The sequence below is a fragment of the Spermophilus citellus genome, assembly GCF_964194105.1.
Source record: "Spermophilus citellus genome assembly, chromosome: 3".
In the NCBI taxonomy this organism is placed as follows: Eukaryota; Metazoa; Chordata; class Mammalia; order Rodentia; family Sciuridae; genus Spermophilus; species Spermophilus citellus.
In genome coordinates this window covers 60664513-60681779 of record NC_138184.1, presented here as the reverse complement: position 1 = coordinate 60681779, position 17267 = coordinate 60664513, and the positions used below count along the sequence as shown (strand labels likewise).

At 35.7% G+C, this 17267-nt stretch overlaps 2 protein-coding genes across 10 annotated transcripts in view; both read left to right on the top strand.

Annotated features, from left to right (window-relative positions):
* Positions 1 to 17267, top strand: part of LOC308643747 (uncharacterized protein) — a 738434-nt gene that overhangs the window by 312233 nt on the left and 408934 nt on the right. The window lies entirely within an intron of this gene.
* Positions 1 to 17267, top strand: part of LOC308644232 (zinc finger protein 701-like) — a 99909-nt gene that overhangs the window by 14887 nt on the left and 67755 nt on the right. For 3 of the 9 annotated variants that reach the window (XM_081285100.1, XM_081285098.1, XM_081285101.1), the window contains exon 4: positions 11016 to 11112. The exons of the other annotated variants lie outside the window; for them this stretch is intronic. The gene's annotated coding sequence lies outside the window, so the exon portion shown is untranslated. The remainder of the gene's footprint in view (positions 1 to 11015; positions 11113 to 17267) is intronic. 9 annotated transcript variants of the gene reach the window in all.

Below are 17267 nucleotides of genomic sequence, written 5' to 3'. Positions count from 1 at the left end.
CATCTTAATAATCAAAAAGTATATTATATATTCATACTGTGTATGTCGGTGGTACTGGGTGTATTACCCAGACATGAATAGAAATAAAATCCTTTAATGTTAAGGAAAATAGATGAAATTGGTTATGTGATGCTGAGTAAAAAATGACACAGAAAGAAATATATCACCTCTTTTTTTTTTTTTTTTTTTTTTTGTGGTGCCGGGGATTGAACCCAGGGTCTTGTGCCTGCGAGGCAAACACTCTACCAACTGAGCCATATCCCCAGCCCTCATCTCTTATATATAATAACTAAAATAAGATTTATGTGAAAATAGAATATTGATTACTATGGCTTGGGAGGGTGCTGGGGCATCAAGGATGGAATAAGGGCATATAAATATTATTAATACCTGCAAATGTAAGTATGAAGATATCACACTGAATCCCATTAATATGTACTTTTGATATGTTAATAAAGTCCATCATCTCAAATAATTACTTCATATCTAAAATTATGTTGTCTTTGGTATTTTCGGGATGTGAGGCAATACTGTTAACTATAGTCCTTTAATACATACCATTCTCTTTCTATGCACTCATCTTATCTTTTTGGTTGGGGGTTGGGTTCCACACACAGTACACAATGTATTTCTTTCTGTGTCTTTGATAATTTCACTTAACATGAAGTTCTCCAGCTTCATCCATGTTATTGTAAATGGCAATAAAAAAATAAATAAATAAAAATTTGGGGGTTTGAATCCAGGATTGCTTTTTCACTGAGGTATATCCTTGGTAGTTTTCATTTTTAAGACAGCACCTTGCTAAATTACTGAGCCTGGCCTTGAAAATCTGCCAGCATTTACACCTACAGCATCTTTCTTTTAAAACCTAGGTATGGTGGCTGCCTCAGCATCATAGTTACAACCTCTCCAACATAAATGATCCTTTCTTAAGATGGTTTTTAAAAATAAAAAATCTGTTTATATATTTGTATGTATTTATGCAAATATGTCTATACTTATATATAACAAGTGTGTACATGTGGATTTTATATATAAATTTAGTTTTTTATATCCAGTTTTTTTTTTTGATGGACATTTATGTTTTCATGAAATGGCTATTGTGGAGGATAGTGTTGCAGTTAACATGGGAGTGCAGGTATTCCTAAAAGTGGATTTTATTTTCTGTCATTATTGTAATGGTTACTTTGGGTGGCCAACCTGAATGGATTGAGGTATGCCTAGAAAATTGGTATACAATACCTCTAGGTGTTTCTGAGTATCTTTCCAGAAGGTTGGGTCATAAAGCAGTAGGGAAGAGCTGTCATGATTGTACACAGGACCATCCAATAGATTTGATTTGAAAAAATGCAGAAGGGAAAGCTGATACTGACTTGTGCTCCAGTCTCCTTGAATGAGTTCCTTTTCTCTGATGGTGTCACCTGTGGACATCTGCCATCAGATTCTTTAGTCTTTGAATATGGACATAAACCATTGCTTCGCCAGTGGTCTTTGAAGACTTCAGTCTTTTACCATAGCTGCTTCATTGAATTCCTTGACTTATGAGGCTTCCCGGTTCTTGGTCATGGCTGTTTTGAGTTTCCCTGTTTTCCCAGCCAACAGTTTTGGGGACTATTCATCCCATGATCATGTGAGTCGATCTAATAAGTCCCCTTCTATATGCATCTATGTATTCTATCAATTCTGTTTTTCTTAAGGACCCTGAATAATAAAGGCATATTCTTAGAAAACTATCTGAGTCATATGGTATTTCTACTTAGAATTCTTTAAAAAAAATATTGTTTTTTATTGTTCTTTTTTTGAATTTTTTTAAAAATCATTGACAGACTTTTATTAACTTATCTATATATGGTATTGAGAATTGAACCCAGCGCCTCACACAAGCTAGGCAAGTGCTCTACCATTGAGCCACAATCCCAGCCCCCTCGCCCTATCATGGTGTCTGTACTAGTTAATATTTCTAGCAAGAGTGTCCAAGTGTTTTCTGAAATAAAATTGTGTTTACAGTAATATCAAAACAATAAACTATTACTTGCCCATTGCAGCACATTCTATAGTTCCAGCTATTTGGGAGGTTAATATGGGAGAATCTCTTGAGCCCATGAGTTCAAGATCAGCGTACATAACATAGAGAGAGCTCCACCTAAAAATACAATAAAATGTTTAAGAGTAAATTTAACTAAACAAGTGAAAAAGTTACATGATGAAAATTATGAAACATTTAAAAAAAAATTAAAGATCTGGGACTGAGATTATGGCTCAGCGGTAGAGTGCTTGCCTAGCACAGGCGGGACCTGGGTTCGATCTCAGCACCACATAAAAATAAAGGCATTGTGTTGTGTCCATCTACAAAAAAGATTCATTCTCTCTCTCTCTCTCTCTCTCTCTCTCTCTCTTTAAAAAAATTAAAAGATCTGAACAAATGTGAAAAATCTAATATTCATGGATTGGGAAGTCAAATATTGTTAAGATGCCATCATTTCAATATTGATCTAAAATTCCAATGCAAAATTCTTTTTGGGAATTGACAGTCTGATTCTAAAATTCACATGAAATCATAAGGGCCCCAAAATAACCCTAAACAATCTTGAATGGGAAGAGAAAAAAAAATAACTTGGAGGACTCATGCTTCCAAACTTGCTATTAATCAAGATTGGCAGAAGGATAAAAATGTGGAATGATGGAATAGAGCTGAGAGTCTACAAATAAGCCTATTTGTAAACTAATTTGAATAAATAGTACTTGAACAAGTGGTGCTGGAATATTAGATATCTACATGCAAATAATTAATTTGGAACTTCATTTCAATCCATATTCACAAGCTGAAAATGGATCAAAGTCCTAAATGAAGGAACCAATACTATAAAACTCATAGGAAATATAAACTCAATTTCTGCCGCAGTCTGGCTGGGCGAAATAGCTGGGAGGTGACACGCAACTTGAAGGTTGATGCCGGAACTGCTTTATTGCAGGGAAACTCAGTGGGAACTGAGCGGGCACTCAAGGTAGGGAGAGAGCCGCTTTATTTTGAGACAGCAGAGGTATATATACCTAACTGATTACACAGAGCTTGATTCAATTAGTGTCATCTAGATACAGCAGTCAACCAATAAGGAATCTCCACCATCTTAATGGCTCGGTGGCGTTGGCTCACAAACCACTCCTCCTGCAAACTGCCAGGCGCCATCTTAACTTGGTTGTGGCCCTGAACAAATTTCAGAGGATATGGGAAAAGAGAGAGTCAGTGATTTCTGATCTCCCCATTACACTGAAAGCAGGCAATGAAGAAAGAGCTGATCTGAGAGGTGAGTGCCAAACCTAAAGGAGATATCATTGGCCTTGGAATATGGTAAGACATGGGTGAATTAAAAATTAATGAGGAAGAACACTGTATGCCCTGTGTTTGGTGGTTTGGGCTCTGGGGGCAGACAGATCTGAGTTTGAATTTCTATTCTTCCCTTTAATAGCATTGTGGTCTTGGATAAGTCACTTAACTTCTTTGAGACTCAGTTTCCTTGTTGGTACAGTGGGGATGATAATAATATAAACTATATAGGATAGAAATTAAATGGGGATATATAAAGGGCTTACTGCATTGACTGATGCACTCAATGATGCATTCCAGTATATGTTCAATATGATTATTTCTGGTTATAAAGGTTGTTCCTTTCTTAGGGCATCCCTCTTTCGCCCACATTCTTCTATCATATTTGTTGCCTCTCTTTGTTGATTTGATGCCTCATTAACTTTTTAAGTTTCTTGAGGTTTTATGTTCTGAGCACCTTGCAAGATGTCTTGCACTCATACTCTCCAAGAACTCAGAGTATATTTACTTATCAGTCAATAAATCAGGCAGCTAGCCACCAGAAAGTACAGTTTTGTGAAAGTTTGAAGACTGTCATGCTAAAATATGCATAAAATAAAGTTAGGTATAAAAGCAAAAAATATTGTGTCTAAAGCATGGGTGTAACCACCAAATTTGTGCTTTAATGTGGATATACATTAAAAATGAAGAAGAAAAATTAATATTTTTTTAAAGATAGAGGTGGTATGAGTGATTTTTAAATAGTGCAACTACTGTATAACTCTCTCAGAAATCTAAAAGTGTGGGTATCATCACAAAAGGCCACTGTTACTTCTCTTAGCCATGGATGACATACAAGTTTGTTGAGTCATTGGTGAACTCTTTGATTATTATATTCAACTCCCAGTATTGATATCAAAGTTTGAAGAGAAAAAGCTTGCCTGTGTCATTGTCATTGATAATTTTGTCATAAACTACCCAGGTATGGGCAAAACAGTTTTTTTTTAACATTCTCTTTATAAAAATTGAGAATAACATAAAAAGAGCCTTATAAAATTAATGTGAATACAGTTATTTCCACATTATAAATTAATACTTATTTCAGGTAATTCATTATCTTACAATTCATTAAGTCAGAGTATGTTAATATAAAATAGTATATAATAAGCTAGAAAATCTTCACAGGCCAAAAAGGAGAATGAGGGTCTGGGGTTGTGGCTCGGAGGTACAGCACTCACCTACCATGTGTGAGGCACTGGGCTTGATCCTCAGCACCACATAAAAATAAATAAAGGTATTGTGTCCATTTACAACTTAAAAAAAAAGAAAGCAGAATGAGGTGGGCTGGGGTTGTGGCTCAGTGGTAAAGCACTTGCCTAGCATTTGTGAGGCACTGGGTTTGACCCTCAGTAACAAATATAAAAATAAATAAAGGTATTCTGATCATTTACATCTAAAAAAAAATAAAGCACAACAAATTTTTCAAAATAATCGTTCTAAGCCAACAAAATAAATGAAACTCAACCAGAAAAGGAGAAATGAGGACTGGACCCTGTTCAGGGTGGAGAGAAACAACGTGTCGAGGATGTTCTGTGGTCTCCCACTAACTGAGTTTCCTCATTCCCAAAAGGAATAGTGTGTTGTCAGTCAACTTAATAACTACACACAGTATGAATTGTGGGGTTATGTCTTGTTCATCTCTGAATTCCCAGAGCTAGGTTCATAGTTGCATTAAAAATGTATTCATTAGCCAGGCATGGTGGCACATACCTATCATCCCATCAGCTCAGGAGGCTGATGAAGGAGAATCTCGAGTTCAAAGTAATTCAAAGCAACTTAATGATGCCCTCAGCAACTCAGCAAGATCCTGTCTCTAATAAAATATGAAAAAAGGCTGAAGATGTTGCTCAGTGTTAAGCACTGCTGAGTTCAATCCCGGTACCAAAAAAACAAAAAACAAAACAAAACAAAAAAAACAATGTTCACTGATCCTACTTGAGAGTCTTCTCTTCTCTGAGCAGAGAAGCATCCTTAGGCCTCACTATGGCCTGAATGAAGTTATACATAATTTTATATATAATCTACGGTGTATTTTAACATTTATGGATAACATTTGCTGTAACTCAGAACCCAGTACTTTCCTTTTCCATCTCTTCCTTCCCTCTGCATATGTGTTTTGTGTTTGTCATCATCATTTGTCCAGAGTTTCCAAGAAGACAGAAAGGATTGTTCCAGAGCCTCTAAAGTGAACAATATTCTGAAGTCACAATGGGCAGTGTATATTGATTTTAATCTTAATAGATTCTAAAAATTCTTTTGGTTTGAGCAGGCTATATGTAAGATTTTTAAAACGCAGCATCAGTGAAATTAAAACTTGTAAATAGGGCTGGGGATAGAGCTCAGTTGGTAGAGTGCTTGCCTCAAATGCGTAAGGCCTTGGTTCAATCCCCAGCACCACAAACAAACTTTTTTGTTTATAGTTATATAAGCATGGAATATAATTTGCTTCAATTTTGAGGCACAGATTTCCACCTTATCCCATAATAAAGGCTTTTAGGTTTTTTACATGATTTATGAGTGTGGCAAGAATAATTTTGTGTGTGCAAAACTATTGAGTGTACCCCATAAGAGGCAGATTATATCTTTTTGAGATAAAGGCAAGCTGAGTTTGTTGAAATATGCACTGAATGAAACATTTTAACCAAATTTGATACAGAAAAAATATATACTCATTTATAAAAGGGATCAGTATTGTTAATAATATTAGGTATTGTGTATGGAGTATCCTAATGGATAAGATAGAATGTTACAATTATGATCTTACATGCAATAGCATTTTCACTCCCAGGTTTGTGAATAGGTAAAATTGGGATGTCAAACAGAGGTAGGGTGGTAGTAATCACTCCTTTTTTAATTAGGTCTTACATAATAGGATTCAATTCTTGAAAGTATAATTTCAAATTATATTTAAGGCCATGTTATCTATTTCAGCTGAGAGTCTCTGAATTCCCATTTTAACTGCCAGTTTATAACCACGAAAATCTTTAATTATAATTGGTTACTCATTGTGTTAGTTCATTTATGCTTCTATGGGCTATTTTAGGGCAATGGGTACAATGGGTATAATGCTAATGCTATTATATTGAGGTTATAGGCAAAATGATGTATATACAATAAATAAATTATATTAGTAATTTTATTTATTAAATTTTATTAGCTCATTTGATGTATACATATTAGGGTTCATTTTGATATAGTTATATAAGCATGGAATATAATTTGCTTCAATTTGGTCCCTAGTACTTTCCCTTTTCCTTCATTTCTTGCTCTCCCTGTTTCTAGTAATGTCATTACTGTGTATTTTTAGTGGGACATGCCAATGTAGAAATTATTTGAGTTACATTTTGGTTATCTCAGTGAAGCTTTGTTGATAGCTACAGTTCAGCAGATAATAAAATTAATTTAGCATTACAATTCTTAATACACATATATATATATATATATATATAAAAGTACATGTATAATGGCATAAATTGTCGTGAACAAACTTTATATACAGAGATATGAAAAATTGTGCTCTATCTGTGTAATAAGGATTGTAATGAATTCCACTGTTGTCGTGTATTTAAAAAATAATAAAATCAATTAAAAACATAAAGTTAATTTAGAAGTTATACAGTACAATCACAAGATGCAATATGTGCCCTTTTATTTTTTTCACTACCTAATTATTTAAGACTTTTATTGGAGCATTATAAAAATATACAATAGTCAGATATATTAAGCACTATTTCTACATATGCTTAACAATATGTAGAAATACTTTAATCTTCTTTTTCAGCATTTTCTTTCCCTCTCCTTATCCATTTCCCTGATTCACTTCCTCTACTCTGCTGATCTTCCACTATTGTTATTGTTATTTTAATTAGTGGACTAATATGTAAGATTTAAAAAAAATTCTGGGCTTCCAATTGGATGAAATTATGGCTATTTCAAAAATATATGAAAAGCTGGAGATGTGGCTCAGTAGCAGAGTCTTCGTCTATTATACATAAAGTCCTGGGTTTAATTCCCAGTACTGGTGTGGGGGGGATACACACACACACACACACACACACACACACACACACATATTTCTATAAATTTCTCTCTCTATATTTCTCTCTATATATTTCTATACATTTTACTTTCTACTTCCTTATACATCAGGGTTTTGGGGGGTCCATTTTCTCTTCTCTTTAACTTTGGCCACCAAACATAGTTTTGAGTTTTTATTTTGTCTTATAATTCATGGGCCACTTCTGTAGTGGAAGAGTTCATTGGCTTTTTGCCTTGAGGAGGTGAGCCCATATCTTGGGATCTGTTCCTTCAAGAGGACTCTGGTTATTTCTGAAGTCTTTTTCATTCTGGTGAATAAGCTTGATGTACACAGAGAAGGTGTCTGTCAGTACAAGAAAATATCTACAGATTTATATGACACAGGGCATTTGAGTAAAATCCAGTCATCTAACATCAAAAAGCTATATTTTTACATATTAAATCTTTTTTATGGTAGACTGCCTTTTAATATTTGGATTGTTTTGAGTGTAAATAGCAGTTCTGAATCACTTGCTGAGTAGTGCATTTGAGGCCTGGCCCTCACAAGGGGAGCTTGGTGAAATATACCAATGTACCTTTCACATGGTGAACACTCTCATGGAAGTGTTTCATCAAGACCACACAAATGTTTCGGGCAGAAGAATGAGTCTATGCGATTTCTATCTGCACTTGGCAGTGTTATCCCAGAAGTCAAAACTCCATGATTTGCCTCTTTTATCGTCCTCAGTATGAAAAGGTTTATAATTGCTTTGATTCAAGCTGAGAGAGCCAAGGCCCTGATAAACAGTTTTGTTTTCTTTCTGGTTCTTTTGGTTGCCCTATCGGCAGCATAATTTTTCTTGACCACATAGGTATCAGTCATCTGCTTACTGGGACTGTGCATGATTGCTGCCTGCTTTGGTGTGGACACAGCCTATATTAATACCACTATTTTCAAGGGTATGCTTATCATGCTTTCTATTCCAAAAAGCAATTTACCTGCACCTTATCTGGCGTACTGTCTGATAGGATATGTCACATTTCTTAACAAACTGTTAGCTACTGGAGAAGTGCAGTTTCAAAAAATATCCAAAAATGTTCAAAAAGAGGAATCCAAGTTACCCTGAAGGTGAGACTTTTGTGATACTGTCACAGACCAAATTCCAAAACTCGGAGTAAGGGTATTCCATACTAACCATAAAATTCACAAGAGTTTATGGTTAAGAAACCAATTAGAAATGGTGAGCATGAGCCTAATTAACCTAAAGTAGTCATGGCAGTGGATACTTGAGAGTTTGACTTTATCCTGCTGTCAATCCAAGTCAAGAAGTGTACCTGGGCAGGACTGTTTGGAATTTTTTCTTAGATCCCCAATAAAACTATAGTGCAAGATAGCCGTGCTGTTCTTCTCAGAGAGGATCCACTCTCTCCCTTCAGATTGTCCCCTTTTCCCTCTTTCACAAAAATTCTAATGAACTCATTCCCTGCCACTCTGAGCAGTAAGTTTGAAAACTTTATTTTTTGATTGAAAAATATCTGCATTTTAAGTGGGAGAGGTGGTCTCCACATTACCTCAGTTCCCCAGAGGGCTTTAAGCCCTCACTAAAAGTTCTGTGCCAGTTGAAGGGCTTCCAGAGACCTCCTGAATGCCTTCACTCCATACTTCATACTGCACTCCAGAAGGAAAAGACCCAGAGAAGAATATTCACTAGAAACTCCAGCAGACTTTAGACATGGTATCTGTTCACACCTTGTATCAGGCAGTTATGAAACCCAGAACTAGGCAAATATGGGAGGTTATAATGAGGACACAACACAGTACAGTTTTCAAGGAGGAATTTCAAATCAGACATTATGATAAGGTGTCTGTGCCTGGGAAGACAAAAGGAGGAGAGAGAGATATATTGTTGTTATTTTTCAAATTGTCAAGTTACACTTGTCTGTTTTCCTCTCATGTGAAATACAAAGAGAAAACAAACATTTTAAACTGTCATTTAGTTCTTGGAGAAAAATTAGAAATACTGGTTCCATTTGAAAGGTAGCATGGAAAAAAATAGTTGATAAGGCAAAGAGGGAAATGCTGGCATTAAAAATGAACAAAGCAGAGAGCAGTGGTGCACTCCTATAATCCCAGTGTCTTGGGAGTCTGAGGCAAGAGGATCATGAGTTCAAAGCCAGCCTCAGCAAGGGCAAGGTGCTAAGCAACTTAGTGAGAGTCTTTCTTTAAATAAAATATAAAATAGGACTGGGGATGTGGCTCAGGGGTCAAGTGAACTAATAAGATTTGGAATGACTTGTTATCCAGTAACCAATAACTAATCCACTCACTATAGGCTGGATGCCAGAATTCAATCACATGTTTCCACAGAAGTCATATGGAAAACAGCTGGTGTCTTATTTATAGTGATTTAATTTTTCTTTAAATTTAAAGTTGACTCTCTTGATGGGCTGTATTATTTATAGAAAAAATATGTGTAAACATAAATGCCTGTGATTTGTTCTAATATTCTCACAGTATCCCATAACAAAGAAGAAAACAGACATCACAGCCCTGCCATTAGCCTCAAGGCAAAATTGCAAATAAGTTCTTCTTTATGTTTTTATACTCTATAGAGTCTGGGCTACTGACAGATCTAAAGATCTGGCACATTCCATTTCTTTTTCATTTTGAATGTTAATACTAGTAACTTTAAAATCTTACTTGTGCCTTATTTTTTGTGTGGGGCTGGAGATATTGCGGCCTCAATGAATTACTTTTGAGTTAAAACCTCAAGTTTTTTCTCATAACACCAGGGAACAAAAATGTTAAATAAAATATTAAAGTAATTGTTATATCTTTTTTTTTTAAATAAAAGTGTACACATGGGCTGGGGTTCTGGTTCAGTGGTAGAGTGCTTGCCTAGCACATGTGAGGCACTTTGTTCGATTCTCAGCACCACATAAAAAAAAAATAAAATAAAGATTTGTATATATATATATATATATATATATATATATATATATACATACATACATACATACATACAAACATACACACGCACAAACATATCACAAACTGATTTAACCTTATCTACAGTGCTAAATGTAAATGCACTTCTGTCTGGGCTAGATCCGAGTGTTGGGAGGAAACTGTCATAAAATAACTCCATTCTGAGAGACTTGCTGTAATTTACAGCAACTAAAACAACAACAAATTCCAGGGCTGTGGAGCTTGCCTTTAATATCAGTTACTTGAAAAGCCATCTCAGAAGAATTTGAGACCCTGTCCCATGAATTAATTTATCTATCTATCTATGTATCTATCTATCCATTCATCTATGTATCTGTGGTCCTGGGGCTCTATAGTGAGTGTCTATAGGTCTGATCCCCAGTCTTTTGTCAACAAAAAGGGAGCAAGCAGCCAAGAACCTGTCTTTCTGACCTTGTTTATTTCTGGGTTGGATGCAATCTACTGACGCTCAAAGAGTAGGCCCACTAGGCTCAGTTTGGGGGAGGCAGTGCCTGAAGCCATTTCCAATCAGTCTCTTAGATGAGAACGCTCCATTCCACACACAGCCAATGATGAGGGCAGGCTTTTATAATCTTCTGTTCCTTTTTGTGTCTGGAACCTGCCATTCTTTAAATCTGTTTCTAGGCTTCCAGTCCTTCATCAAGAGCCCCAGATTTTTGTGCTACTTAGGAGCTGAAAAAACTATAGGGAGAACACTCAGCATCCTGAAAGCCAGGAAGTGGTAAGTGTATGTTCTTGAGACTGTGTTAGGGAGACTGTTTGAAGCCAGTGTGACTGGCAGTGGCAGGAACTATAATTGGTGGCCAGGGACTCCTCATATGTCTCTCCAGAGTCTGCTGACCAGAGGACCCCTCTATGGCAGCTCAGGCTTCAGTCCTTTCTGAATAGTCTAGTGGAATTTAGATCAGCAAATGAGACCCTGGACATTCTGTTCCATCATTGTATGGTTTTTTCACCCCCTTCCTGAAGCCCTTTGTGGGCATCCATGTGTCATTAGCTCACCATGTCCCCTGATTGTGTGGTGAAGACTGGGTAATTTTCAGGAGAGAATCCCAGCTCCATTAGTTATGTTCCTGCATGAAAGAAGCTGTGTTTTTTAGGAACCCCTGTTCTAGCTCTTGTTCAGGTTTTTTGTTTATTTGTTTTGCTTGGTTTTGTACCAGCAATTCAATCCAGGTGTGTTTATTTACTAATCTACATCCCTAGCTCGCTCATTCATGTATGTGTATGTGTGTGTGTGTGTGTGTGTGTGTGTGTGTGTGTATATATATATATATATATATATATATATATATAAAATAATTTTTTTTTTTTTTTTTAGAGCCAGGGTCTACCTGAGTTGCTTTGGACCTCACTAAGTTGCTGAGGCTAGCTTTGAACTTGCCATCCTCATGCCTCCTGAGAGTTTTAAATGTAGGATAAGCAGTATCTCAAATTTGATTTGATACCTGAGATCCAGAAATCCAGCTTAGCTCTCCATAGTTCTGAGTGTAAATCCTTATATTTCCAGCTCTCTGTTTATATTCCCAAAGTCAGGGTCCCCTGCTCATTTTGAATGAAGATAAAATAGGATAGTAAAATGGCCAGACAGCAGTATAATGGACAGCTTTCAACCACACCTGGAGGCTAATGGATTTATATGTTAATAAGCTTATATTTATATGTTAATAAGGCTTATTTCAAATGTAAAAAACCTTGAGGTTAAATTTTGGGAACACCTTCAACCAAATTCTTTTTCCTAAGGTGAACCCAGATGAAAGTTACAGGAAGGAGGTTGGGATACCGAAAAGATGGAAGTGAACCCAGATGGTACCCAGGATGCCTTCTTAATACTTATTTTTTTTAAAATATTTTTTAGTTGTCAATAGATCTTTTATTTATTCATATGCAGTGCTGAGGATTCAACCCAAGGCCTCACATATGCCAGGCAAGCACTTCACAACTTCAGCCCTCAATACTTATTTTAAATAGATTTTGCTTTATGCTCTACAAACCATATATAAACTCAGAAGCTGGCACACCAAAATGTGTTTTTTTGCTATCATGTCCTCCTCCACATGGTCAGAGTTCTAGCTCCTCTTGCTTAAATAAATTCTATTATGTTCACTCTTACCTTCCCTGAGTGTCCTTTAATTTTATTCTTCAAAATTTGTGAGACAAGAGAAAATTAGCAAAGTGGGGAATTTGATTTTATCTCAAAACTCCAGTTTCAACATTATCAATTACTATTTCCTCATGTTTCATTTCAAACAGATACATAATTGCAATTTTTTTTTCTCCAAGAACTGGAGTACAGTTTTAAAAGACTTTGGTTTATTTTTATGAGTCTTATTTTTGTGAGTCTTTCACATGAGAAGAAAGCAGGGAATAATTAGGTGACATTTACAAAAAGGACTGTCTTCTAAATAAAGTAGTATAATGTCTCCCAATTAAAGATTTTTTTAAATGTAATTGGTCCTTAATTGAGTTTTTTTTTTTGTTACTGTTGTTTTGTTTTTTTGTGTTTTTTTCCCATATATAAGACCACTTTATTCAAATGACCCATAGAAACATTCCAGTCATTCTAGCAAACTTCTTTGTCCTGATGTGGCAGAAAAAAAAAAAAAAGAGAGACTGGACATGAATTAGTTAATGGAAGTTCAATCACAAGGGCTAAAGTACATAGTGAATCTGAATGTCAAAAGCCACTGAATAACCTGGTACAGTCTTAATACTTGTTTTACATAGATTTTAACCAGTAGTCTTAACATTTTTCCAATATCTGTTTGGATTAAGTCAATAACCCAGAAATCAGTAAGCAGAAAACCTAGTTTTATATCCAACTCTGGTTTCAGTTATCACAATGTCTGAGTTAAGATTCTTCATTGAAGAATTTGCTGTGTGTTGTGTTCTCATTCCAACCTCCATATTACCCAGTCCTCACTTTTAGAACAGTATGTGGACTCTCTCTCTCATCTAGAGAGGAGGTCCATAGAACAGGGTAGAGGGGAGTTTGGCTGCGGAATTGCTACTCAAGACCTCCAAAGAACAGTCTGGAAGCAGGTCTGACTTTATTGTGAAGTTTATATATATATATACATACATATGTGTATATATATATATATATATGTGTGTGTGTGTGTGTGTGTGTGTGTGTGTGTGTGTGTATTCAGACAGTAGCTAGTGACAAATTGAGGAGTGGGCCATGGAGCAAGCACCAGGACTACAATATATGGCCTCACGTCCAGGACTGTGCCTACAGGGTAAGCAGTTTGCCGCTCACACCCCTAGCATGAGGGGAGTGGCCTGCCACTCAGGTGCCCTTAACATATGCCATGTATGCAGACTCCATGCACTTGTCCCCACAGAACAGTCTGACACAAAATGCCCACAGATATCAAAGTTTCTTGGAATATTTAGAAAATATCAGTATCTGAGCCTTGCCTCTTAGGGAACAGTTTGAACTCTTAGTGTGTAGCATCTAAGGGGAACAGTTGTTTGCTCTGCAAGGTGGAAGGAATCTTCTGATATAACTTTTGTCTAAAATGTAGTTTAACTGGGATTATAGCTCAGTGGCAGAGCACTTGCCTCTTAAATGTGAGGCACTAGGCTCAGTTTGGGGGAGGCAGTGCATAAAAATAAATAAATAAAATAAAGATATTGTGTTCTTCTGTAATTAAGAAAGTATTTTTTAAAATGCAGTTCATTGCGGTGGAGGGTACCAGGAATTGAACTCAGGGGTACTTGATCACTTAGCCACATCCCCAGCCTTATTTTGTATTTTATTTAGAGACAGGATCTCACTTAGTTGCTTAGAAGCTCACCATTGCCGAGGCTGGCTTTGAATTCCTCCTCCTGCCTCAGCTTCCTCAGCCCCTGAGATTCCAGGCGTCTGCCACCACTGCCACCTGGCAGTTTATTTTATTTTTTTTTTTCTTTTATTAGATACTGTGAATAAAGCTACAATGAAAATGGAAGTGCAGTAATTTTTTTGACAAAAGTTTTCCAATTCATTTAGATATATAGCCAGAAATAATATTACTGGATTTTATGACTTTTTTCTTATCCAGAATTATTATTTATCTATTTTTATTTACTTAGGTACTAGAGATGAACCCATGTGCACTTTACCACTGTGCTACACCCCAGCCACATACATACCCTTTTTATGAGACAGGGAAGGTCTCACTGATTTCCTTAGGACCTTGCCAATTTGCTGAGACTTGTCTTGAAGTTTTAAGATTCTACTGTCTCCTCCTAAGCCACTGGGAGCACAGGCATGTACAGACTTATTATTAGGGGATTATATGTCATTTTTATTTTGAGTTTGAAAACCCTTAACACTTTTTTTCCAAAATATATTTATTAATTTTATAATGTTACCAACAGACATTCCTATTATCTTTCAAATATTAATTGCTTTAGTTGGATTGATACTGGGAAATGAACTCAGTGGTATTCACCACTGAGCCACATCCCCAGTTTTTTATATGTTTTATTTTCAGATAGGATCTCACTAAGTTGTTTAGAGACTTGCTAAGGTTTTGAGTCTGTCTTTTAAAAACACAGTTCTAAGCCTCTGGGATTACAGGCATGTGCCCCCTGACCTTGGTCTCAATTTTTTATAATAGGCATTCTAAAACCACTGCACAGTCTGCAGGAAATCTATTTGACTAATGCATTAAATCTGAGAGGCAAGTTTATATGAAGGAGCCAGTGTAGGAATGTTATGTAAACATCTGTTGGCATAAACAGGGATCTGTGGTTTCTAATCCTTTTTCTGAAACACTGTTGGGTATCATAGTTCATAAAAGTTTTGGAAAAGCAATGCAAATTTATTTGTTTGCAATCTCGTGAGATCTGCACATGCTAAGTCACCTTTGTTTCCAGAGCTTGGAACTTCAGGAGATAGTAACTTGAACAAAAATATGTTATAGTTGAGACGCTCAGTGCAGAAACTCCTTCTAGGAGCAATTGGTAGTTCTGGCCTTATTACTGGGGTGAGCAGATGTGGGGCGGTACTCAGGAATTGGTAACATCTCACTCAGTATATTAGTGGTTTACTGTATTTCTGTCTATTACACCCATACTACAAGCTAGTGAGAAGCTCATTTGCCAGCAACAGCAGCTGGGAAAATATGCTGGCAAATGTCTTCTTCAAATAACCTGAAAGCCTTGATATTTGACTATTTCTCTGCCTTGATCCCAGCTGATGGAACACTTGCAAAGACTTTCACGGTCCCTAAAAATCACCACATTTCTGTGGTGTAGATACTTGTGTATCACTTCTCCCACATTTTTGTTTACTGTGGGTGATGTTAGGCCATAGGGATTTGGTTCCAAATGTGGTACTTTGCTCGAGACAGGACTAATGACATTGTACCCCAATTTTTTCTGCTGATGGAAGGTAACTATTTTCTAAATTGTCAAATGTATCTAAGTCTCTGTACTTATTTATAAGTTTGTCAAAGAAACACTCATGAGTAGCTTTATATTAACTATATTTATAGATGGAGAGGTAGTCCAGAATTTTAGATTTCTGCATTATCTTCAACATCATCTCCCCTTTTATTGTGTTGCTAAGGTTGGAAACAAGTACATTGCATATTCTGCACACACACTCTAACAGTGAACTGTGCCACTGGTTCCAAATTCTAAGTTTAGATTGGATAGTTTCCCCACTATATTTTTCATATGGTTGCTTTTGTGTAGGCTTTTTTATTCCTCAAATGTCAAAAATTGACATACATATGGATTCAGATTTGGTTCATGTTATGATGCATTGGTTTGTAGTATTGCCATATAGTTTCAAAATACATATAAATGTTGCATAAAAATAACTACTGTGTTTGGCCTTCTAAATTAGAGGTTTGAGGGTATTTTACATATATTGCTTCCCAAGTTAAAAAATTGTAGAAAAAATTATTTTAGCATGCTAAAATTTTCATGCAGGAATATTATACATTAAACTGAGGTAAATGGTTGTCTTTGAAACTTTATGAATTTTATTCATATATGTTGTGTATAATGAAGTATTTTATGTTCTCTGTTAATTTTTATTTTGTGATAAGTTCTACATATTTTTTGGAAAGCCTCTATGCCTGTTATGTGTTACACAGATATCAATTCTATATAATACTCATCTGATATTTTGTTCTGTTAAACTAGATGTAATGAAACTAAAAACATGTCTGGTCCCTAGAATCCGTTTTTTTTTCAAAATTGAGTATTTATTTCATTTTGAATGTACCTCCACTTTCCTCCTATCACCCAAATTTCTATTACATGGACCAACTTAACTGTAGCAGTTATATGACAGCATAAGGCTACAGTTATGTTGGTCCATGTAGTAGAAATTTGGCTCAAAAGTACAGTAATTTCTATAACCTATGCTACTGGTTGAGGAGTATCTCATATATAGTCTCTCTAAGTCTCTCTATGTATTTATGACTTTGTCAAAGAAACACTGATAACATGAATAGCTTTTTATTAACTATATTTATAGATTCAGGGAGAGTCCATAATTTTAGTATTCTGTATTATTTTCAACATCATTCCCCCTTAATATTGGCCTTTTATTGTGTTGCTAAAGTTGGAACCGAGTACCTTACATTCTTCTCTCTCTCTCTCTCTCTCTCTCTCTCTCTCTCTCTCTCTCTATCTATATATATATATATATATGATATTCCTAAACCAGTAGCATAGCCCATATATATATATATATATATATATATATATATATATATACACACACACACACACACACACACACACACACACATATGTATATGTATGTAAGTATATATATGTATATATGTATTTGACATTGCTGAACCTTTTATTGTATTCATTTATTTATATTTTATATGAGAATCAAACCCAGTGCCTCACACATGC